Genomic DNA, 24782 nt, shown 5'->3' on the forward strand with positions numbered 1-24782 from the left:
CACAGAAAGCATCAGGGTTCATATTTCCTCTCTCCTTCTTCTGAACATATCGGCATCGCTCAGTTTATGTCTGTTTCCAGGATTTCGTCCAATCAGGAAATTAATCCCCAGGGCACAAGAAAAAAAATCAAACATGCTGTAATAATTTCCAAGCTTCTGCTTCAGTGTGTACACCACATGTGTGTGTGTGCATTAAAACTGAGCATCGGCTCCAAATAAGCTGGACAAAGTACATCACGCAGAGCTGTGGATGCACGGGGGATTCGCCCTCCACTACTTCAGCAGGAGAAGAAAATCAAAATGCAGCTTTTAGCTTCAGTTTAATGACGTTTGCATCTGCTAAAGATTAGCTGCAGAAATTGTAATAATATACAAAAAAACCCACTTATATGGCTTTTGACAGAATCGCAAAGCACATCAGTTCAGGATTAATGTCATGGACATTATTACCGTAATGCAATTTTAAAGTGTAAATTAAATTGAAAAGCCTGTACTGAATTACCTCTTCACTGTATTGTTTCTTGATGTAATAAAAGAGGAGTCAATGCGTAAGATTATGATGATTAATAAGACCGGACAAAAAACACAAATTCTATATGACTTTTTCTTCTTTTTTGTAATGAAATCTGATAAAATAATGCAAGCAAAAACTTTTATTAAACTGGAACTCAAGCTCCACGGGGCACAAGATGACCTCATAGCAATGTGCTGGAGGAGCAGAACAATGAAAATCAGATAGGTTTCTGCCTAATGAAAATGCATACAATTGCTATAATACACGCTGTATGCAGAGAGAAGGGCAGACAGACACAGAGGAGAATCTAGGCCAATGCAAAGCCTCTCAGACCGGCTGCACTTTAACAACGCACTGAAACTAAATCTCTTTCTTTCTATCATTTACTATCACTCTCTCCTCTTTTTTCTACTTTTTTTGTCCTCACACACACTTTCTTCCTCACTCTCTTCCTCCATCCCTCACTATATCTCCCTTTCTCTATCCCTATTTCTTCACCCTCTCTCATCTCTCTCTTTCCCCCTCCCCCTTGAGTCCAGTACTTAGTAGGATCTGCTCTTATCTCGGCCCAGCAGCGTGTCATTTAGCTCTTCCTGTCCCTTGCCTCTCCCTGCATTGTTGGACCGTCTCGGTTTGGCCCAGCTTGGCCCTGTGTGGCAGCACTGGAGAGGAGGGATTGTGGGTTTTAAACTGCTATATTTGTGCAAGGGTGTTGGGAACTGATGACATATTGCAGAAGCCGAACAAGAGCTTCTTTAGCCAAGAGAGACTGTTTCAGTGCTTTTAGGATTTTGTTTGTAAAATTCTGCACAAGGAAACATTTCTAAAGGGTGAATATGTTAATTAGTGGACAGCCCTCAGATGAAGAGCTGCACATGCAGAATGAAGAGGTTGTGACAACTGACACTAAAAATAAAACACACAGCACATTACGCATTTGCAGAATTTGGCTACCTGGCCTTGCCGAACCTTTGCAATGCCTGTTAGCTTTACAGCGGTATTACTTCCCATTCCTATTTTTACAGTTTGGTGACAGCAGTGACAAACAGCCTCTGATGACAGCAGCTGAACGCTTCAGTTTGAGCGTGACGACAGGCCAACAAATCAAGCTAAACATTGGCAGTTCTCAGTTGTAGCCTCGCGCTACCGTTGTGTTGGTGAACATTTCTTTCTGCTTTTTAGTGAGTATCAGTGAGCGGAGCGGCATGACCATCGGAGTGTGTGTCTGTGTGTGTACGTGTGTGACGATACTGAGGAAACTGGGCCTCGTCTCTCCCTGACAGCTGGTGCCCTCTGGGTAATCTGGACCCGTCCAATCAGAAGCAAGGATTAGCAGGCCATTGTCTTGGCATGAGTGTGCGAGTGTGGGTTTGTCTTTATGTGTAGATTGTAAATATGGGTACATGCATGTGTGTGTGTGCGAGACTGTAGCAGAAAAGGCCATTCTGTCACTGGAGATCATATTGAAGCTGCCGTACAGCTGTGCTGCACCAACAAAGACCTGCTTAGTCCCATTACAAAAATATTCACACAGAGATCAGTGAATATGCATTTAATAAAAAACACATTGTGCTTTTCATTGCAGGCCAAGCGGATCCCAAAGCACTGCTATAATTTCTTGCACACCTTTTTTTCCCAGACTGGAATCAAGAAATAGTCCCCGAGTCATTTTTGTGTTAGCAAAATAAACTTTTTGGTTTTTGTGAGTAATTTCACATAATCAAGTGTGGCACTCTAATGTGTAACAGCACTCTAATCACCATCTTTGCCTAAACATTTTCTGGAAATGAAACTCACATTGATTTTCTTTCCTCACTTTCTAGCATATTGGATTTTAAGAAAAGGATATACGGATTTTTGACTTTTGAAGCAGTGAATCGAGCTGTGAAGCAAACAGGAAGTAGGCTCATATCTCAGCAACTGTTTCACGCATTGACATTAAACTTGGTGCATAATTTGAAGTAATGGGGTTCATTATCACTGTGACACATTACCACTCATGTAAAGTTATTAAATGTATGCATCCAACAGATATGGAAAAATTAGAGCATCCATTTGGAGTTGTGTTATTTGAACAGTTTTTAGTTTTCTTTCTCTTTGGTCTTCAGCTCCTGAGATAAATTTATGTCTTTGTCTTCTGGTTGTTCCACGTTCTTCTCCCAGCCAGTTAATAAATTAGACTGTCAGCAGGTAGTTTGTCTGATGAAAGACTGAGGAGAAACCAAAAGCCGTTCCCACACACTGCTACAGCCCTGAACCACTCTAGACATCACCAAGCAGACGCACATGAAGAAAGCGTACGTCCGACTCGATCAGATCAGAAATGAACCTGCCAGCTCCCTGCTACAAAGTCTGTATGCTATCCGATTAAGCGTGTGTGAGAATCAGCAGGTAATTGTCTGGTGAATTCACAGTGAGGGAACAGGCATCCTGCGTCCTGGCTCCAGCATGCGCTGCTCGGGCAGCTCCCTCGCCTAAACCAAATTGAGTATCTCCAATAGTGACAGTGTGTGAGAAGTGAACTGGCTCTCGCCTGCTGTGTGCTACATATGAACAAAGAACAAACATAAGAACAGAAAAGATGATAGAAAGATGATATCCTGACCTTATTTCTCCCAACATTAACCAAAGTTCATGTGCAGACTTTGTGTAATCTAAACTTATGGAGCTTTAAACTTTAAACTGTACACACAGATTTTACCATCTTATCTGGAAGTTGTTATCTCACAAAGCAGGAAGACTGAAAAAAATATATATATATTTAAAAAAATTTAATTTAGCTGCTAAATGAAGAGACACACGAAAAGGCTGCTGATTATGTTCATGTTTTAAGGGGCCGTTTGTGTTTTAATTATCATGCTCATTCTCGTGTCTCAATGTCTTATTTCCCTGCAGGAAAAGCGTAGACAGTGAGCAACATACAAATGCCAAAACAGCACCAACATAATAGAATTTATGCATCCCTCAGAGAGCGAGCTCTGTTGGCAGTCAGTTCTACGCCGGTGCAAAAACATCACTATGTGTTTGTGTGTGTGTCTTTGTATATGACTTGAGCATTTCCCCTTGTAAAACGAACTTCATCATTTGACATTTTAACGGCTGGAAGCTTTTTCCAGACTTGACATGCTGCAGCTGCTGAAGTAATATCTGTTCAATGTTGTTAAACCTTCTGTGTTTACATAATGTTTTAAGGGCATTTCTTAGACACAGAACACAGGGCAGGAAGAAAGACAATAAAGTCCTTATTTATAGCATTGCTATTCACGAGTGTGGACATAGTGAAGTTGTGCTTTCTTACTATGGTTTAAAAACTGCAGGTGCTTTCATGCGGTGTTGTCAGGCCTTGCTGGTAACGTTTTTCACATTGCTGCACGGATAATTGAAACAAGAGCAGTAAAAAGAAACACCAGTTACACTTACAGCAACAACAGCTAGGCAGCACCACTGAAATGCATTTCATAATGAGATAATGTCCCCAAGTTTTGGAAAACGTGAGTGCAAAGATGACAAAAATCAAACATTTATGATTTATGAACAGAGCACAAATAAATAGACTGGAGCAAACCACAAAGGAGCAAGCATTACAGCCTACGAAACACATCAGAGACACAAAGAACTAAGCTCCAAAGTTTCAGGTCAGGAGGTTGGTCAGTTCCTATCATGAAACACATGCAACAGTGCCAGCAACAGCTGAATGATGCCACCGAGTTCGAAATAGCAATGAAATCTATCCACTCGTGCTGCTGTGGGGCATTTCTATTAACTAACTGGCAATTGTTTTTCTGGATGCAATTTACTGCACAGGTTGCAGCTACTAGTCTGGTGTCGCACAGCACAAACCGGCAGCCATAAAACACAAAACCCCGACAAGGGTCATCCCCCGGAGCATTAACTTCTGGAAGAGGGTGACGGTGATTGGAAATGAAAAGTAAGAGGCTGTGAAATTCATAACAGACGTGAACTTCAGCTCGCAATTTCCACAGTGACCAAGTGACCCAACAGCATTTCGTTCAACACCAGAACACTCATCATCATCATCATCATCATCATGATCCAGGCTGTGGACTCTGGCAGTTGTTTTTATTAAAGTCTAACTAACATGACTCACTCCTTCCTCCACTGCTCTCTTCCTCCTCCTCCACCTCCTCCTCCTCCTCTCCCTGATGACCAGAGCGGCACCGTAGGAAGCAGACTGAAAGCACAGAGAGCTGCTTCTCCTCTGATTTCTGACTCACAGCAACATATGTATGCTCAGTATGGTGATGCATACTAAACTGTAAGATGACTGACACAAGAATGTCCCTCTGTGCTAAAAAAAAGAGAACAATAACAGCCACATTAACACGACAGAGATCAAAGAAACTATCCTGCAGTGGGAGGGGACACGCATGTCCTCTGCTACTGGAATACTGAAAACGGAAGAAGGAAGACGCTTAACGTTTGCTTTGTTTACAGTGAGAATACTTTGAACGAGGGTAATGAATATGAGATGAGGATAACCGTGCAGTAAGTATTGTGGGCTTGCACTGAGTACACTGATGTATTTGCAGTGCGTCTACTTAACAAAGATGTCTCTCTGTCTGTTAATTGAAACAGAGCGGTCAACCTACAACCGGCAGCCATGATTCATTCTGTCCACTCTTGTCCAGCTGGGGGTGGAGACACGGCCACTTTGGGGCTGCTGTAGCTGAAAGCACTTTGCACGGTGACTGAAATGTCACACTTGCTCCTGTGGCTTTAAAAGTCAAAGATGTTGAAAATGTGCTACCTCGGTAACATTAAAGCGAGAAAAATGACATTATCCTCTCTCCGATCCTATTAACTTGCATTCTCAGAAATGAGCTAATTTGATCTTAACGATGTAGTAAAGGCTGGGGTAGTTTTGCTATTTTTATTGTTTTGTAAAATGCCTCCTGCAAACTTCCAAATGTACAAAAACAGTAAAAATCTGGAGGCCAAGCAATTCATTTGCTCATTTTGGTGAATTTTCATTTTTTTTTTAGTATTTTTAGTATTTATTTATTTATTGTCATTGTCAAGAACAATGAAATTGCGTTTGGGGCTTCCATACAACCCCAAAAAAAGAAGAAAATAATAAATACCCCTTAAAACCCAAGTGTACATATTTAACCCAGTGTGACTCCAATGCAATAAGACAATCCTTAGCAATAATGTTCGTAGAAATTCAGACAAAGACCTGAGAAACATGACAAAATACAACAATGCAACCCATTCAATATTATTGTACTGTGAGATATGATATCAGATATGATAGTTATCTATTTAAGAAAGAGGGGGGGGGGGGGCAGGAGGGGGAAGAGAATAAAGATATGATGCACCAATGCAGACCAGTTCATTGCTATTAAGAAGTTGGATATGGTTATTGTCCGTGAGAGGGGGGCAGAGAGTTCAGGAGCCTCACAGCCTGTGGATACAGGCTGTTGGCCAGTCTGGATGTTCTGGCCTGTATAGACCTGTACCTTCTCCCTGAGGGCAGCAGATGGAAAAGGTGGCGCGCAGGGTGATGTTGGTCCCGCAGGATACTGTGCACCCTCCTCAGACAGCGAGTGGGGAAGATATTACTGATCTCTGGCAGACTTGTTCCAATAATTCTGCCAGCTTCTTTCACCACCCGCTGGAGTGCTTGCTGATCGGCTTTGGTGCAGCTGGGGAACCACACTAGAAATCCATACGTCAGAACGCTGCTGATGGCACAGTTGTAGAAGTTCAACATCAGAGATCTGGGAATGTGTGCGCTCCGCAGTCTCCTCAGGTAGTAGAGGCGCTGTTGGGCCTTCCGTGCAACTGAGGTGATATGGTTGCCCCAGGACAGGTCCTCGGTCACAGTTACCCCCAAGAATTTAAAACTGCTCACCCTCTCCACCGCCTCACTGCCAATGAAGAGAGGCAGATGGTTGTTATGACCCCTCTTCCGGAAATCTACAATGATCTCCTTGGTCTTTTTGGTGTTTAAGACCAAGTTATTGTCGTGGCACCATGACTCTAGTTGTTGCACCTCTGTCCTATAGTTTGTCTCATCATTGTTGGATATAATTCATATACAAATGTGTGGCTTTGTCTGCAACATTTTAATGTGGAGATGGTTTTATATAAACCAAAGTGCTAAAGTCAGGCACCCACTGGCAATTTAAACTATAATGGAACATAATGCAAGTCTTTCAAGCAATCTGCATTACGTTTGAATATTTGTTCCTCTAGTAGATCGATTTTTGTCATTTAACATTCCTCCTGCGTTGGCATGAAAACCGACATCCTTTCCTCTTTGTTTGGTAAAGTAAGCTCTTTAAATGTGCAGCTGTTCACTTCATCAATAAATATGTTCAGTTTCTAACAGTGGCCTTCAATTTATTTTTCAGTTAATTTATAACTCTTGACTGTATCAGTTCATTTCATTTTCAACAAATAACAAAAGTAGGCATTAAGTTAGCCAACTTGTAAACAAGAACAAGTCTTATGAGCAGGACCTATGCCCTGCATTTCCCTCAAAATCTAGGCCTATACAATTTAACTATAATTCTGTTCTGAATCTCTAATGAATAAAACAACAAATTAATAAATGATAAATGATAAGCAAAGCCTTAGTAAATCCGTATGAACTCAGTCAGTCCTCAGTGGATAAAATGTCCTGATCTAGTGAAGCAAATGTTAAATTAAGGCAGAGATTGGAGGAAGGTTTGACAAGATGAAGCTGCAAACTGTGTCTCTCAGGAATACTTTCTGTTAATAAATGTACAGATCATAATGTGAAAATTCTCCTTAAAAAGTGAGACAGCTGCCATGACCTGAAAAAACGTATTTCTTCTTGGTTTATTAATGTTGTTTTCCAGCTCTAGCAACCACTAAAGGCGTAAACAGTCTGGTTTCCACCACAGCTCGGCTGAAAACCGGCAGCAAGTGCGGTGAACGTGCGAAACAACTTGTCAAATATATTCTGGTAATTTCCTGCAAAGTGACTCATTTGAAAAAAAAAATCCCCCGAGAGCTCTCTAGATCCCCGAAGTTCCCTGTTTGGAGAAAGTTTTCAAACTTAAAAAAAAAAATAAAAAAAAAATATTTGGGAAACATCAGAAAGGAATAACAGAGACGAGATGTGACAGAAACGCCAGAGGTCCTGTGTTCACAGGTACACGATGTTCATCGCCTGCTGTGCCAAGATGTACAGCTTCTTTACTTCCAGCACCCCTCTGATGGAAAAAACATCAGTGGCAGAGAGAACGACAAATGATAGAAAGAGATACAGAGGTTCACACGACTTCTGTCACATCTAAAAAACATCAAGCGAAGAGGAGGGAGACGCAAAGGCAGAGAAATGGACAGAAACGCAGAGAGGGGGAGGCAGATCAGCACAGAGTCACGATGCCGATGTCAAAATGGAGTGACAACAGAGAAAGAGGGGGACAAACAGAGACGAGGAGGGAGAGAGACAGCCTGGGATGCAGAGAGGGAAACCTTTGTGAGACCTGTCATAACAAAGTAATGTCAGAAAAACAGAGACAAGGAGAGACCAAAGAAGCAGAGATTCTGCAAGATGTGCAGAGAAATGTTGGCTTTTGCTTTGAGCGTGACCTACATACGATTTATAATTTACCTGAACATCACTCGTTAAGTTTGTATTATCAGTTGATTAATAAAAAAACAAATATCTCTTGTGGTTACTTATTTGCCTTTTCTCTCCTTTTGTCTTTTCTTATTTTGTTGCTGATTTCTTTCATTCCTCTACAAAGACAAATTCACGCCACAAGCTAAAACTGAGAGGGAGACAGTTAGAGAGACACAGACAGGTGCAAAATGACCGAAAGCAGGTATAAAGAGACAAAAACTGAGGCGAGAAGACGGCCACAGTCTGAGCGGGAGAGAGAAAGTGAGTCTCCATCTCTTAATATAAATAACCTCTAAGGCTTCATTGGAGCCGATTGGAAGCACAGTGAGACGTGGCGCTGGTTTAATGTAAGCTCATTAAACGGATCTCCTTAGGCTGCGGATAAGCTCAGGTTAACTGGCTACCTTTGATCAGATCTGCTGGATTAGCCGTCTGTTAGGGGTGCAGTTTAACACCTTGTTGTTTTAAGGGTTTAAAGAGTATATAAAGTAGCTTAGGAAACTACAGTAGCCAATATAGAACAGCAGACAGGGAGAAGTTTGATGGGAAAAAGAATAAAGTTAAAGACATGAAGGTCACAAATTTAAAATTGAAGTTTGGTGCAGGAGGTGGTATCTGACCTCTAACTGGCCTCCTGGATTCAATCTTTCATCGAAGCTACTCTGACATTAAAAGTGAATATCTGACCAAGTCTCATTCAAATGCGGTTATTACATTTCTTTAGCACACCTTATTATGTGCCTGCTATTATTAAATCAATATCAGTCCATTATTAAAATCCAAAGATTCAAAGCAGCAGGAGTTTGGTGAGATACGTTTCAACTCTGTGAGCTTTGTTAACGTTTCAGCGCTCAGTGCTCATGTTTAGTCGTGCATATTGTCACATGTGTCTTAAAAGTATTGCTTTAAACTTTTAAACTTTGCAAACATACAGCTGAAGAGGCAGGCACTGGATTTTTCAGTAATTTACAACATTTTTCAGTTTTGATTAGTACAAATTCGGCATTTCTTCTAGCAATACAATTAAACTCCTTATCTTTATGATTTATTCAACATTTTACCCATTGATCTGTTTTTTAATAGTCAATCTTTCCAGTGTTATAAAGCAATAGAGTAACAGAGTAGCCTTCTTAATGTTGCCCAACAAGCCTGTTAACTGACTCTAATAGTTTTTCTTAAAATTAATGAACTGATAATTTATGTATGTATGTCTAATTTCCTCCTGTCCCACAGTAAGACCAGCACTTTGAAGGGATAAAAGGGCTGAAGCTGACCAGTAGGCCTCTGTCACAAGAGATGGATGGATTCATTGACTGAAACCTTAATAAGCCAATAGAAACGACTGCACTGACTTCCATATTGAGTTACAAAAGGTGTATGGGCCAAACAGCTGTTCCAGCTGTGGGGGCAAAAGCAGAGGCGTGGGACCATGCAGAGGAATAGAGGGATGGAGCGAGATAGAAGACTAGAAACTGTTGCAAAGTGTTGCATAACTCCTCGAAGTTTTGTTCGAGTTGGTCTTCACTGTTTGACTGATCCTGCTCTGTTACCTAGGCAACTAACAGTATCACCCCTCTGACCGTGCACACACAGAAACGCACACTGTTGTGCACATACACCAAACACACACTCTTTTATGCAGCTGGGCAGCTGCTGGTGATGTCATGAGTTGTTTTTCCAAAAAGAGTGTGTGTGTGTGTGTGTGTGTGTGTGTGTGTGTGTGTGTGTGTGTGTGTGTGTGTGTGTGTGTGTGTGTGTGTGTGAGTGAGTGAGAGAGAGAGAGACAGAGAGAGAGAGAGCATGACTGCATGTGCTGATGTAATCAGGGGCAGTAAGGAAACTTGGACCTGTTCTCTGCTGCAGCCAACCAAGTCTTCATTAAAATGAAGAGAGGACAGAAAGACAAGAAGAAGAGAGAGAAGAAAATGGAAGGAAGGAAGGAAGGAATTATGTAAAGAAGGAAAAAAGGAAAGAAGAGCTGACATATGGAATAAGAAAAGACAAGGAGAAGAAACCAAAGAGAAGGAAAAAGGTTCAAGGGGGAGTCGCAGAAAGAAAGCAAAAGAAATCAAAGATGAAAGGAAACCAGAAAAACAAAAAGTTCTAGAGAAACATTAAAGAAAAGACAAACATGAAAAGTGCATCCCAGCACTGTAGCTTACGTGGATGAAAATGTGATGGTTGCTTTGTAACAAGCTGGCACAGAATCATCTGGTCTCCCCGAGTGCCCACGGGCCTGTAACACACACTCTCCCAACAGCCCCCGCATTATTTACACCAGACAAAATCATGGTCAATTAGGAAAAACATATTAAATCCCGGAGTTACCGTGGACAACTAGCCTGGGGGCAAAGCTTCACTGGTCTTTATTGAGTTTTACTGGCTTTAAAACAGCAAAACAGGAAAAACTAAAGTTTTCATCAGGCTGAGGTGTGAATAGTCTCGACATAAAATGTTCTCTTTCCAGATTACGGCGTCCACTCGACCTGAATGCTAGTTTTTAATAATAAAATCCTTTTGTTCTCAGGCGTGCTCGCTGTGAATACTACCAATCAGCACTAACAAGCACCCAGCAGAACAAAGCACGACTAGAGGTACCACCTTAAGTACAATATCCAAAAACACACACAATAAGAGCAATCCAACAAGAATCTGAAGAGGTATTGTACAAAATCATTTAGAACCGAGAAAGACAGGATCATAAAAAACTATAAAAGCATCAGATGCTGCAGAGGAGAGAATGCAAGCAAATGAATCCATAAAAGGCCAACTTACACAATGATCTCAGTTTTATAAGTAGTTACTCAAATTATTGCACCTAATAATTATTCAGCATTACTATTTTTTTCATAATAAACTCTGGCTTGTGCAGCTCTCTTCTTTGTTGGAGGACCTACTCAGAGAGTTGTGCCGATCCTTTCATCCACGTTCTTTGTTTTTAAAGCAGCCCAAGGTACTGTAAAAACATGGTTTCCTGTCATCCTCTCTCCCCTTCTCTCCCTCACTGTTTCTGCTCACTCATTCTCCCCCATCTCCTTCCTCCCCCATCACCTCCGCCCTCCCCCCATCTTTTATCTGTCTAGAGGTCCGGCAGTGACAGAGCACTCGGCGAGAAGACTAAGGCAACTCTTTCTAAAGAGTAACAAAAGAAGCTGGAAGAAAAGGCAGGAATTCCTCTGCTCTGATGTAAGGCTTTTCACTTGGAGAGACCTGCTGCTCTCCGTCCAATCTCCACCTCCGTGTCCTTCACGCCTCCAGTCCACAAAGTCCCTTTCCGGTTATCTGCTGACTTCACGAACACTTCTTCCATCCATATTTTCAAGCAGCACAGCTCAGAGCTCTTTGAAAACATGGCTTTTAAAGTATTTCTAAAAATCTGTGATAAATGGGCAGCGGTACATTACTAACAGTAAGATAAATGAGGTTGCCACTGCTTGTTAAAAAATCCTTTAATAATAGAAAACCTTCAAAAGTTGTGATAACAGGAGCAGCCAGATGTTCGCTGCAGCAGGAATTTGAACTTTTGTGACCTTTATTTTTGCAGGAAACACTGTCACATTGCTCCAGCCTTTCTGTGCATATGCAGGCACCATTTACAACATAACTATAAGTTTAACTTAATTACAGGTAAAAACATGTTTTGTAGATTTTCAAATGGTTAATACTTACATTAACTAAATAAGTCTGTACATTTCTCAAGTTTCTTTTACTTATATTCACTTCTCTTTCATTTCTTTACTGTATTCTTATCACTCTCTTTTAAACCACAAAGTTTACACTGTTCTTGAATGAACCTTCATTAGCTCAAATCAAGACTTTTATTTTGAAGGCATCCTCCTCTCAGAACTGTCTGATATACTTCTGGTCTGTGAACCTTCCTCTTTATTTATTCTCAAGTTGATCAAATTCTAGCTCCTAAATCCTAAAACATCTGAATCATTGATGCTGTGCAGGATTCTTTTTTCCCCCAACTCATTAAATCAAAGCGGGAACGTTCAGTTTGTTCTCACAAAAACAGAAACAGCTTTTGCTCACAATTTGTTTTCAGCATCCACCCTTTCTACCTCTCCTCCCATTTCCAGTCATCCTACCCTCCTTTCCTCTCTCCCTCTCTTCTCTTGTCTTCCTTTCTTTGGCAGCGGTATCGGTGTTGCCCAAGTGACCCAGGCCAGGCCAAGCAAACAGCTGTAAACATGCCATGACTGCCTCCCTTCCCAAATTTTTCTCTCTTTTCTTTTTCCTCCTTTCGACCCGCTTTGCTTTTCTTTAGCCTTCGGCTATTCGCCCTTTTCTTTTTCCTCTACTCCTTTTCATTGCTGCCTCTTTCTATCCCCACTTTTGCTCCTCTCTCTCTGTCTCTCCATCACTTTGTTGTACCTGCTGTCACATTCATCTAAGAGCTGCCAGCGTGCTCTGAGCAACAAGTAGAAAACAGAGAGGAAAACACTGTTCGAATTAAACTGTGGTCTTCCAGGGAGGAGAGGTCTCTCTTCATGTACCAGTGTATGGGTTGGGCATAGCAAACATACAAAGTACAAACAGCAAATGTGTCCTTTTATTAAAATTTCTTTCACCTGTCTGACAGAGAAGAGAAGAGACAGTGTCTCTTTTAGTTGTCACCAAATATTACAAGGAAAAATAAATAAGATCTCCTTGAGATTTACGCCCGTTTCTTGTTTTGTTGCAAAAAGTGTTTTGCAACTACTTTCACTGGACAAAAATCAATCTCTGTGTCACACATCCTTCAGCCTATTACAAAAACATGTACTGTATCTGAAATAACGGGGAAACCTGCTTCACTACATGATAACACAGAAAAGCAGGGTTTCATTAATGACAGAAATTAGAAGACAGAGAGTATGAACTCAATTGGATCAGCAGGAGGTGCAATCGTGCAGTTAACACTACATGGACCAGTTGATGAAAATGTGATTACACCCAGGTGAACAGGTCTGAAAAGTGAAGCCTGTGTGCAAGTGCATTGGCACAGAAATGTAATGGCCAGCAGAGGGTGACTCCTCTGGCTGCAGAAAGAGCTGCAGCTGACTCTTGGTTTCCATGATGTCTTACCTTGGGACTTCATTTTTCAGGTTAAGGTCACCATTAGAGTCGAAAAGTAGCACACGAGCACTGTTTCTCGGCCAGATCAGCTCCTTGCTTGTCACATCTGGATACATTAATCTAAGATTTTGATGGTCAAAACTTCCAGGCAAGACTTCACTAACTAACGTGTGATTTCATGAAATGAACACCACCATTATTACACCTTTGTCACTTAATAATTTAACGTGACATTTTCGCAGCAGGGACGTGTCAGCATGAAAGTCTAGCGGCTGTTCACTGACATAAAGACGATCCTGAAGAAAGATTAAAAAAGCGAATGCATTACATGATAAACTTTACGGAGGATACAGGGATACTTGATCTGAGGACACAAAAATAATGTGGACTGATGTTGTAAAGTAGGGAGAAAAGGTAGTCAGGCACGCCCACTAAGGTTCATGTGACTCAGGAAAATTCCTTTGCTGTTTGGTGGAGATGTAAGAAAATAAAACTGCATCACGTAGCTGTTTTCTGGCTGTATGGTCAGCGATTTGCCTCCAACGGGTGAATGTAGAAATTCTATTAATGTCTTTCGATGAGCAGGTGAAACTAAATATCAAACAGGATACAGATCACACAGGAAGTGATGGCACTGGCATCGACGCAAGCAGCGGGACAGCTGTAGAAATGTGTTCCACTGGGTCTTCCCCATAGACCAAACAGACTCACGTATTCTTGTCCCTTGTCATTAAATAGTGACATTGCAGGAACCCTTCCGCACACTTACACACTTGTGGAAAGAACGCAGATACACACACACACTATATACAGTTAGCTCAGCTATCCAGCTCTCTAGAAAGTCACACCTCTCACTATGTAACCACAGACAACTATATATACACACCTAATCACTCGCATACTCATCTGTCTTTCACACACACACAGCTCGTTTGTGTCCTCGGAGGGCCTGCGCGGTAACTGGACCTCGTGTGAATTCTTGGTCCACCCAAACGAGTTCAACACTGTTCTGATTTTACTCACACCTCACACACACATGCACACACACACAGATGCAGACGCATAAGCAGAAATGCAGACATCTTTCTCAAACACACACACTAAGTGACCGTTGTTATAATGAAGTGTCATAACGAGAGAGCGAGAGGAGATTTTCCTTTCTCTCATTCTGAGCCTTTCGCTCTGAGTCAGTACGTTTTCTTTCTCTTGTCCTCTTCTTCTTTCATTCTTTGAGTCTGCTTTCTTCCTCTGTGTTGACCACATCAGGAGCTTAAACCTTTTGGGGTTTTTTTTTACCACATTTGCACCACAGATCCATTTTTGACATGTGAAAACACGTCACTCGCTGTGTTGATATCTTATCTGATCTGCTGTAACTAAATGACTTACCAAATCAAGTTGCTGAGAATGGAACAGTAGACATAAATGCAAAGTTCACGAGTTCCTAAAGATTTTTGATTTTTGATGACAATTCTCAGTAAAAAGAATATATGAATTTTTAAAAATCAACCTGCAATCAAGCTGATGCCTTGCTCATCAGCATGGATTTGTGTCGGCGTGAGTGGAGACGAAATCATTGCTCACCAGTTAACACACTGACCCTATGCACAGCTTGATGTTCATGTTTGCCCCTTTTTCTGGCATCATATTCATGATCTCTCTCTGCCTCTCTTTCCTCTCAAGCACACAGAGAGTTACACAGATGCACACTTCGCCTCTCTTTCTCCAACTTGTTGAGTGTTATCTCCACTGTTGGTATCTGGTGTCGCACAACTGCCTTGATAGAGCCACACCTGTCTCCCTTCCCAAAACACACACCCACACCCTCCTTCCACTCTTTTACCCATGCTGCCTTGTGTCCCAAGACCTCAAAGTTAACTAAACAGTCGACTGTAGCCTCTGTTCAAGTGTGCACGTGCTGGTGTGGCTGTTTGTTGTGTGTATGTGCACAGTGCATGTGTGTTTTCTTAATGTTTGGAGCCAGGCAGCATGCTCATTTTTTACTGTCATTATTTTGAGTGTGTGTGTGTGCATCTATCTGTGATGTGGACAGTGTCAGCTGGCCTAAGCCTCCTTGTCCCCACCCTTTTATAGCCTCAAATCCCCCCAAATCCATCTCTACTCCCCATGTGACTACAACTGCCCCATTACTTCGTCAGCTGCCCCAACTCTGCTGTCAACCTCTTTTTCTCCCTCTCTTTCTCACACACACACCCACACACACACACACACACACACACACACACACACACACACACACTAAAAACACTATCTCTCTCTCTGAGACCTCTCGCACACTAGAAGGATGATTTACAGATTCAACTATAGATCCTAAAAGCATTCCTCAGAGGCAAAATGAAACATGCTGGCAACGTTCTTAGTGCATACTGTACTAATTTCAAAAGTACTTTGAGCATTACCTTTGAAAAAAACCTGGAAGATCTTAAAGTCACAGCTTAAAAACAGAAGTAGACTGGTGATCCCATATCACCCCTTATCTCCTCTTCACTGCACTATATTTACTGTCCCTTTTACTTGAGTGTCCCAATCCTTGGAGGGTAAACTTAAACATAATGTGGTCAGAAAAGCTCTTATTGGAAGAAAAAAAAACAGAAGTCTATGACGTGTAATAATCTCACGATGCACTAACATAATATTTTATGAAATATCTAAAAATATTTTTCTCATCATGCCTTCATTCAGTCATTTGTTATCTTTAAAGACACAGCAGTAACTCAAAGTGAAACACAACCACTTTTTGATGTATATTTTTTACAGCTCTTGCTATATGAATCCAGCATATATACACTGTATTCCTCTCTCCTTTTCCCCTACATTCCTAATACTTCCTCTCATTTCCTTCCACTCTCTCTCAGTTGAACACACCCTTTGTCTTCTGACTCATGCTCCTTGGAAACACACACACATATGCACAGATAAAGTAGATGTCACTCAGAGTATCTTTGGAGCCAAGCTGAGACAAGCATTATGAGAATACTTGTCTCACTTTATCAGCATTTTCACAACTTTGCAGAGAATCAGGTGTTTGAATTCGAGCCTTCATACAATCCGCTCTCTCTTTAGCACCAAAGACCGATGTCTTGACATCACATTTGCCACGCAGTCAGCTAATGTAGCTCTGTAATGTTAGTGCCCTGCTCTGCTTATTAAGTTTTACCAAACGTTATAGTAATACTGAAAGAAAACCTTTTACTCTGGTGGCTAGACCTAAGAAACAAAATGATGAGTGGCACAATTTCCATACTTTATAAACACTATAATGCAGTTTTAGTCTTTAAGATATACCAAAAAGGTTTTAAGTATCTAAAAGGATCAATAAGTGAAAGACAGTGGATTTAACAAAAGCACATTGTTTTGTAGCAACAGCGCAAATTTGTAACAGTCTGATATGTTTCACCTTACATGACATGATGGCCACAAAAACATATTCGTCAAAAGATGGAATTTGGTTTGTGGACTCACATTTTTAGACTCACACAGATCCCTGATAATTAGTGCCATATAACTTAATATAGAATTTCAATGACCAAAACAGAACCGGAGCCTTTTTGACCTCTGTTTAGTACAATTAACCTCATAGCAAACCATTATTCTTCAGGTAACAGCATTAAAAATTCTTTAAAAAAAACACAAACATGGTTGAGAAGTTCATATAAGTGACTCAAGTTAGCTGAGATTGTGGTAGTACAGTCCTAGAGCTACTCCCTGCCCGATTTCTCTTAATGCAAACTTTGGAATTTAAAAAAACTCAGTTGCCTTATAAACAAAATGAATCTTTGTACAGTTACTGTGAAGGAGTACAAACAAAATTAACAAGACCAAAGCTGTTTTTTAACAAGGTTGTAAAAATTTTTATTTTTTGTGTAAAGGCCTATGAGTTTTACTAAAGGTTGCCTCAAGTGGCCATTTGAGGAACTGCAGTTTTGGCACTCAGGTATTGGCTTCATTTCTCAGCCCTGGAGGCTGCTGCTCGAGCCCATCATGAAAAGAGCAGAGGAAAGTTTTTTTGTTCAGAAGTGAAAAACACAAATCAAACGAGCTTCATTACGTAATCATCTTTGTGAAACATAAACAAGCATTAGCAAACACGAAATGAACAAATAGGTACAGTGAAGTAAACCTATTCTGTCAACCCACACATGCATGTTTCTGATTGACTGCAGCACCACATGATGAATCCTACAGGGAAACGACGAGAGCCGTTTAATAGCTCATGGCACGTGGACCAGGGTTTGACCCCCCCCCCCCCCCCCCCACACACACACACACACACACACTGAACATTTACTCAACAAAGCTCGTCAACCATGGAGACCAGCATGCCTGGTCTTTTACATCATCATCGTCATACACAATCTGGTCCCCATTTGTTACAGCTGGGACTTCAGGGTGTGAGAGCATGCGTGCATGCTTCTAAGTATGTCTTTGTGCGTCTGACATCATGTATGCCCGTGCATGAGTGTTTGTGAATGTGCGAGCTGGGACTTGGCTCTACACTGTGGACACGTAGCCTGAGAAAGTGAAAACTGTGCAAAAGTCTCACACACTAAAACATCCTCAACTATGCTTGAACTCTCTGCTCCAGCTCGTCCCTGCATGCACTGCTACTCAAACTGACGAGATTTTGCACTCAAATGCACGCTCCCCTTCCAACATGACATAAATCCACATTGGAAAAACAAATAAAACTCTCTGGCTCGGGAGGAGGGCTCGTACTGTAACTCTAACCCAGCTTTTACGCTTTGAGAAATTTGATCAACGTCTGAGCAGAAGTCAGGTTGCTTCCTTTGAGTGAGCAGAAGAAACGGAGCCAAAGTGTGGACCATCAGTGAGAGCGCTGGCCAAGAAAAATTGTTTCTTGACTTCTATCCCATGTCATCTCATATCACCAAGAATAGTGTTGATTGGCAAAAACACAATGGACTCCAGCCACTGAAAGCTCCTGCTAATTTAAGCTCCTTTCAATTTCAGTTTCTTCTGGTTTAATGAGGAGAAATAGAGAATAATAAGCGCTGTCACCTTTTCACAATGTCTGTCCAAAACAGTTATTGAGAACAGTTGGGAATAAGATTTTATTATGTCAGTAAGAGGAATTTTGCCTCATGTAGGGCAAACCATAAGGTTTTAGGCTGATGCAGATATGTAACACACGTAATATGTGATTATATGAACACTGGTTCAAATCTCCACTGGTCTGTACTGGTGCTTATTCATGTAGATGGCTTAAGAGAGATCTTCTGTAAAAATGTCACCCTTCTCTCAATTAAACTACACATTACCCATGATCCATAAGCAAAATCTATAATGTGAATACATACCAAACTTAGCACCACATGCTGTAAAGACAGATGTGTCATCAGTGGTTAGTATGACAAATGACATCTGGAGTCCTGACGCGTGTCAAGCTAATGTATTATTAGCATCTTAGTTGATTGTTGGAAGAAAAAGATGGAATAAGACTGGAACTGGTATCGGCAGACACACAGTATCAGTATCAGACATGGAAAAAGTGCTACAGAGCCATCCCTGTTGGACAGAGTTACAGTTAACCATAAACTTTTATGGGAATTAATGAGGTGAATAATTCTGAAACCTTGTTTCAGCTAAAAGTTTCAACTTAAAAGAAGAGGAGAGAAACGAGGGCGTACTCGATGAAGATAGGATGGACACGAGCAATTAGAAGTAAATGAACAAGTTTCTGATAGTAGCAGAAGTAAAAAAAAAACATCCCTCTGCTTCCTCTCTCTTCTTCTCCTTCACCGCGTTGTTCGTAAGTAGGCGGAAGAAAGTGGCAATTAGCAATCAGCTAAAACACTAATTAACTCCCTCTCTCCAGCTTTATAGGCCACCCTCTCTGCAGAGTATCGATGTGGCTGCGAGTGGCTGCGCACCCGTGAGCGTGCGCGCGAGTGTAACGAAATGTTGTTTGAGCTTCAGTGTGTGTGTGAGCGTGGAGGGTGAGGTCTGACTGGAAGTGTGACCTCATCTTTATTAATGACAACCATATGGAACACGGTTGTATGATTTACAACAACAGACGGCTAGAGGCTGGAGGCAGATGAAAGTAGGAGTTTTATAGAACGCAGCTCAAGTTTATTGATGAGAGGACACACGTGAAAGATTTGATAATTGCTGGGAAACACCGAGGCTGCGAATAAATACCATGATTGAAGGTAACAATTGTGCAGAAAAGAGGTCAAATTATTCTCTTTTGTTGCGCTCTTGTCATCAGTTGTGTTAAAATAATAAGCAACTGCTTGCCAAAGTACAGTTTGTTGTGCAATTGTTTTATCTTTTTTTCATTAACTGTCGAAAGAAACAAAGGTTGCATTCGAAGCAGCTTATTAGTTGACATTCATGTCAAAAAAGATGGCGAATTAAAAGGCAGAAACAAAAAAACAAAACAGAAAATATGTAAGAGACCATCAGATGGTGGACGGGGTAAACATCAACCTGTCGTCACTGCTGGGTCAAAGTTCATCAACCCCATCAACCAGTCACGTGCACACCACTGAACCCTGGTTGGTACGCGCTGGTTACTGGAGAGGCCTCATGTACCCGCACCATAATCAGGCTCAGGGGTTCGTAATTAAAGTGAGAGTCCAGCCAGTGTGTCAGAGAGACGATATGACAGCTGACGACTTTGTGAGACCTCAGAATGGGAGAGAGGGGTGGGGGGCTGTCGTGCGGGGCGAAGAGGGTGACGGTGGTGATGGGGGGTGTATGTGTGTCGTGTGAAAGCGAGGGGGTGGGGCTCGGGCGTTGGGAAAGGGGAAGAAATTGGGGGAGCTTTCACTGGGGGATTAAAAATAATGGAAGTGGGGAGGGATGGGGGACTCGAGGCAGCTGTGGAGCCAGCTCTTTTGTGAAGGAGAGGTGTGTGTGTGTGTGTGTGTGTGTGTGTGAGGGGTTAAGGGGTCCCAGAGGGCTACCTTTGTCCCTCTGCCAGAGATTGTAGGTCTGTAAAGAAAAAAAAAGCGATTTCACAACTGGTTCACTCTCTTACTCTCTCTGTCATCAATGAGGCTCTTTGTTTGCCACGCTCACCTTCCTCCTCCTTAAAGAAAATGCCACTCCTACACAAAACAACACTATAGTGAAGGAACCTGCTCCTTTAAGTGCACACACACACACACACACACATCTATGCACAGACACACACACATCTGTGTTGGTGAGAGTGCATGCGAGAGGTACTCAGAGACATTAGCAGATTTAGACCTTTTAGATCTGACCCCTTTGTGCAACTAGAGGGATGTTGCTATGGCTACCACCAACGCTAAGTGTCATTGTTGTGAAGAGCCAATCAGGAGAGAGAGAATTTGTCGCTGCGTGTTTTGTGAATATGTTTGATCTGCACGGCCTTTGAAATATTTCACTTACCGAATCAAAATGACATTTTTGGCGACTTTTTTTGTTTTCACCGTACGATCTCCGGATTGTCTCGTAGTTCTCTTAAATAAAAACATCTCACGAGGCCCCGTGAGCAGGTCGTCCAGAAAAGCTTTAGTCAATGTTCCGCCGCATACACAATTTATGATGTTATTAAAAGCTGACACACAAATTACACCCTGAACTTCCTACCGGCGAGCGCTGCTTATTTCAGCGACTCTCAAGGACAGAAGGCGAGAGGATCTGGAAGGCGACCAAGACGGGAAGAAAGACATCTCTCTGTCTCTCTCACTCTTACACCTGCTGGAGGAGCAGAGAGGGAGCGCGTGAAGGAGGGGTGCAGGAGGAGGAGGGGGTACTCCTCCTCTAGGAGAGCTGTCACTTTGATTCTCATCACCAAGGCAACGGGTGTGCAGACCCACAATCCTCTGCTTTGTCCAATGGGGGTGGGGGTGGGAGTGTGCGTGTGTGTGTGTGTGTGTGTGTGGTAGCTGGTGTGCTGCACCTCTGCAAACCTGCATCAAACAGACACACACCGAGGCCTGGTGCTATGCGTACAAACAGCGAAACACCATGGTGACACAGAGACAAATCTAGCTATGTCTGCTATTTATGGGGATAGAGAGAGTGAAAGAGGAGGCAATATTCTGCAGCCAAACGAGCTGAAATTGCAACGTGTTTGTGTGCATGCTGTCTCCCCACATGATAAAGATGTTTTATGAAGAGGCCCAAGTCATGTTGCTGAGCCAAGCTCCTCACACAGAAGGGTTTTTTCATAAGAACTGACAGACATGAGAAGCTGGGTGACAGGAAAGAGAAACACAGAGACATCCATCAGTTGAAGTCTGCTGACTTAAACTCAGCCGGAGGCTTTGTTTTTCAAAGTCTGGGTCACAAACCCACCAGAGGGTCATGGAATATTCTGAAGGGTTGTTATGGGTCACGTTAAAACCACTTAAACAACATCTGCCTGTCTTCCTTTCGGTTAAAAGAAAACAATTTCCCTCATGTAGCTTGAAAAGATAAGCGCAGCTGCTATTTTATTACAAGTCGTCATGGTATAATGCAGTAAAATAGTAATGACACTGTACTGTTAATCACAGTTAAAAACATATTTATGGAGTTATGCTGCAAATATGATGAGAAAAAGTCACAGTTTCTTACTGGAAAAATATACAACTAGTTTCCATCGTACTGTCATTTTAGTGTTCCTACAGTAATGTCCGTAAACAGTTTACTACTGTTAATTATAACAGCATGGGCTCACCCTGAATACAAGTTCCTCTTTTTTATTTTTTAACTATGACAAGACATCAACTTCTTTCATATTTTCCCTGCTCATTGCACCACAGAGTTCTGGGAATGCTGCTGTATTCATCATTTTACCCTGAAGACGAATGCTCTGCACTGGTTACACAAGCTCCAGAAACCACATCACAGATTCACAAGAATCAACGTCTAAATTTGAACTGTTTATCCAGTGTGGGGTCGCACAAAGGCTGGAGTATATCTCAACTGAGCATGTGCAAGCAGCTTTCATTAAATAAATAACTTAAAATTCAATATTTACATTCCTATGTTTATATGTCCATGCTAAAAAGAAAACGAAAAAAATACTGCATTAATCTGTAAAAACGTATAGCACAACAAAACTCAAGCTGACACTTCGTCTGTAACGTAGATGCATTCGCTTTCTGAAACACTGAAATGCAGAGAAGTGCCCAAAGACATGAAGAGAAATATGTAAATGCGCTACTCAAGCATACGCAGTTTTGTCCACACAGCGCAGAGTACAGATGTACACACTCTCTCCTCTGAGACAGATGGGGACACCCTCCCTCCTCCTCCTCACACTGTCGTCCACCCCCCCTGCGAGCTTGACCGGGGTCAAAGAGCCTATTGTCATACAGAGCGCCTTGCCTCCAACTATTGTCTGCGACAGTTGGAAACCCTCAGAGCTCATACAAACCTCTGCACACTGAACTGTTCCTCCTCCTTCTGCCCTCTCCTTTCTCTTTTTTAATTTCACTCTCTCTTTTGCCTCCACACCCCCTCTCACAGCCCCTTTCTCTTTGTGCGCTGACTGGGCTCTACAGTGTGTTGCACACACTGACACAGCTGGACCAGTGCAGACACACACGGGAAGGAAAGGAAAAATAAAAAAAACTACATAAGAAGTAGTGCTTCACATTCTTTCCCAAACAGATGCACATTTCTTACTGACGCCGCGTTCATTTAGTCTGATCATTAGATCGGATCACATCAATCATTGTTGTGAAATAAGAATTAGCCATTAAAGATAAGCTAGAAAAAGCTGCTCATGTTAAACCAAGTATGAAGATATTTATAAACAGGCTGAACTTAAATTTTTCACAAATATTTATTGTTTTCATTTAAACTATAGTCTGTCTATAATCAAATAAAATAGCAGTGATAATCTACAACAACAAGGAAATCCCTGTAAGAAACCTTTTATGACCTAAATATTTAGCTGTAATCAGATTATAGTTATTCTGATTATTAAACAACTGTAAGTAATTGCAATTTTACTGGTAAAAGTCCCTGCTAAACCAGATTAAGATTGACCTGCTGAAACAATATGTATGGAAAAATCTCTTTGAACTAGCTGTCAGGAGCCACTTTCTCCACATCTTAAACATACCTGGATGCGGATCAAGTGCATCACTGTAAAATGAATTTAACAGCTTCGACCAGAAGTCCTGCTGTCTACGGCCTCAGTGGAGCCTCAGAGCGGCGGTGGCTCCCTCACCCGGAGAGATGCACCTCAGCTGGGCACGACAGAAGCAGGAAGAGCCTTGAACAATGACGCTGCAGTTTGAGCGGCTGCAGGGCGCCATGATGCCGTGAGTAGCAGGTGGAATCGCTTTAACTCGTGCACATGCGCACAATGCTCAAGTCTCACTTCAGCCCTGCACAGGATATCTTCACATCCCCTCCCATTCCTCATCCTCCTCCTCCTCTCCATTTCATAAGCAAAAAAAAGTCATTTTACACTCCAAATTGCTGCACATCAGATCGTCGTCATATCACTTCAAGGTGTCTCCAGAACACAATCCCTGATGTTTCAGGCATTAGCATTCATGCCAAGCATTCCGAACAACACAAATCTAACAAACATTGTAATAATAATATCAGAAAAACTGATATTGTTTTGCTTGCAAAACTGGTGATTTGGGAATTCTTCATTTATTGTAAGTGAGGCCGTGAACAGCTGCCAAATACGAAAACAAACAAACAAACCCTTTAGTCCAGTGAAGTGTGAGCTTTTTTTGTCACATGAGGACAAAATAAAATTAGTTCCCCATTTTATTTAGGATTGTCTTGAAGAAAATAAATAATTGTTACTGTTTGGTTGCGAGCATGTGCCCTGAAGGTAGCCCAGAGCCCGTCTCTGTGTATCTAATATTAAAGTATGAGGCTTATAAATGTGAATCCAAGTGAATCCCATTCATCACAATGGCTCTCAAACAGAGGAGGGTGGGGGTGGGTGGGGGGTGGACTATGATTTATGGAGCGAGATGAAGAAATAGAGCCAATAAATTTGCTGGGTTTAATACAGCTAGAAGGAAAATACAATAAAAACATTTTAGAGTATAATTTGTAAGAAAAATTAACTATTTAGTAGCAGGACAAGTGCAACTGTTTTTCTAATAGTGCTCTGTTTGCCTGAAGAAGCTTTTGTAGCACGTGCCAGCACGGCAAATATCTTTAGCTTTTCAGATGCTTAAATCTGATTTCCTGCAGGTGGAAACTTGTCAATAACCATCTCAGCCCAACCTCCGCTTCTCATGAATTTCATCTCTTTATTCCAAATAAAATGGAGCTACAAAACTGTTACATCTAACTATGGATTAAACGTTTAAAAGTTATCATGACTGAGAAGGTAACTTTGCAAACCCTTTAAGTAGGGCTGTTCGATATAACAATATATATCGGATGACGATATAAAAACGTCTATGTTTCATTTTCGTGGTGTCGCAAAATAAACTGTTTACGGCAATATTTTTTCATCGTTCTGATGGTCACTGTAGTGGCTATATTAATTTCTTAAAGTTCTCTCTTTCTCTTATATTTAGTATAACCACACTACAGACAGACAAGCACCTGTTTTATGCATTGTGGTTAGCAACAACGACGGTAACAGCATCGCGT

General features: G+C 41.6%; 1 protein-coding gene across 2 annotated transcripts in view; it reads right to left on the reverse strand.

Moving 5' to 3' along the window:
- nova2 (NOVA alternative splicing regulator 2) overlaps window positions 1-24782 on the reverse strand; it is an 80063-nt gene that overhangs the window by 20226 nt on the left and 35055 nt on the right. The gene's annotated exons all lie outside the window — the stretch shown is intronic.

The sequence above is a fragment of the Astatotilapia calliptera genome, chromosome 14 (genome assembly GCF_964374335.1).
Source record: "Astatotilapia calliptera chromosome 14, fAstCal68.1, whole genome shotgun sequence".
In the NCBI taxonomy this organism is placed as follows: Eukaryota; Metazoa; Chordata; class Actinopteri; order Cichliformes; family Cichlidae; genus Astatotilapia; species Astatotilapia calliptera.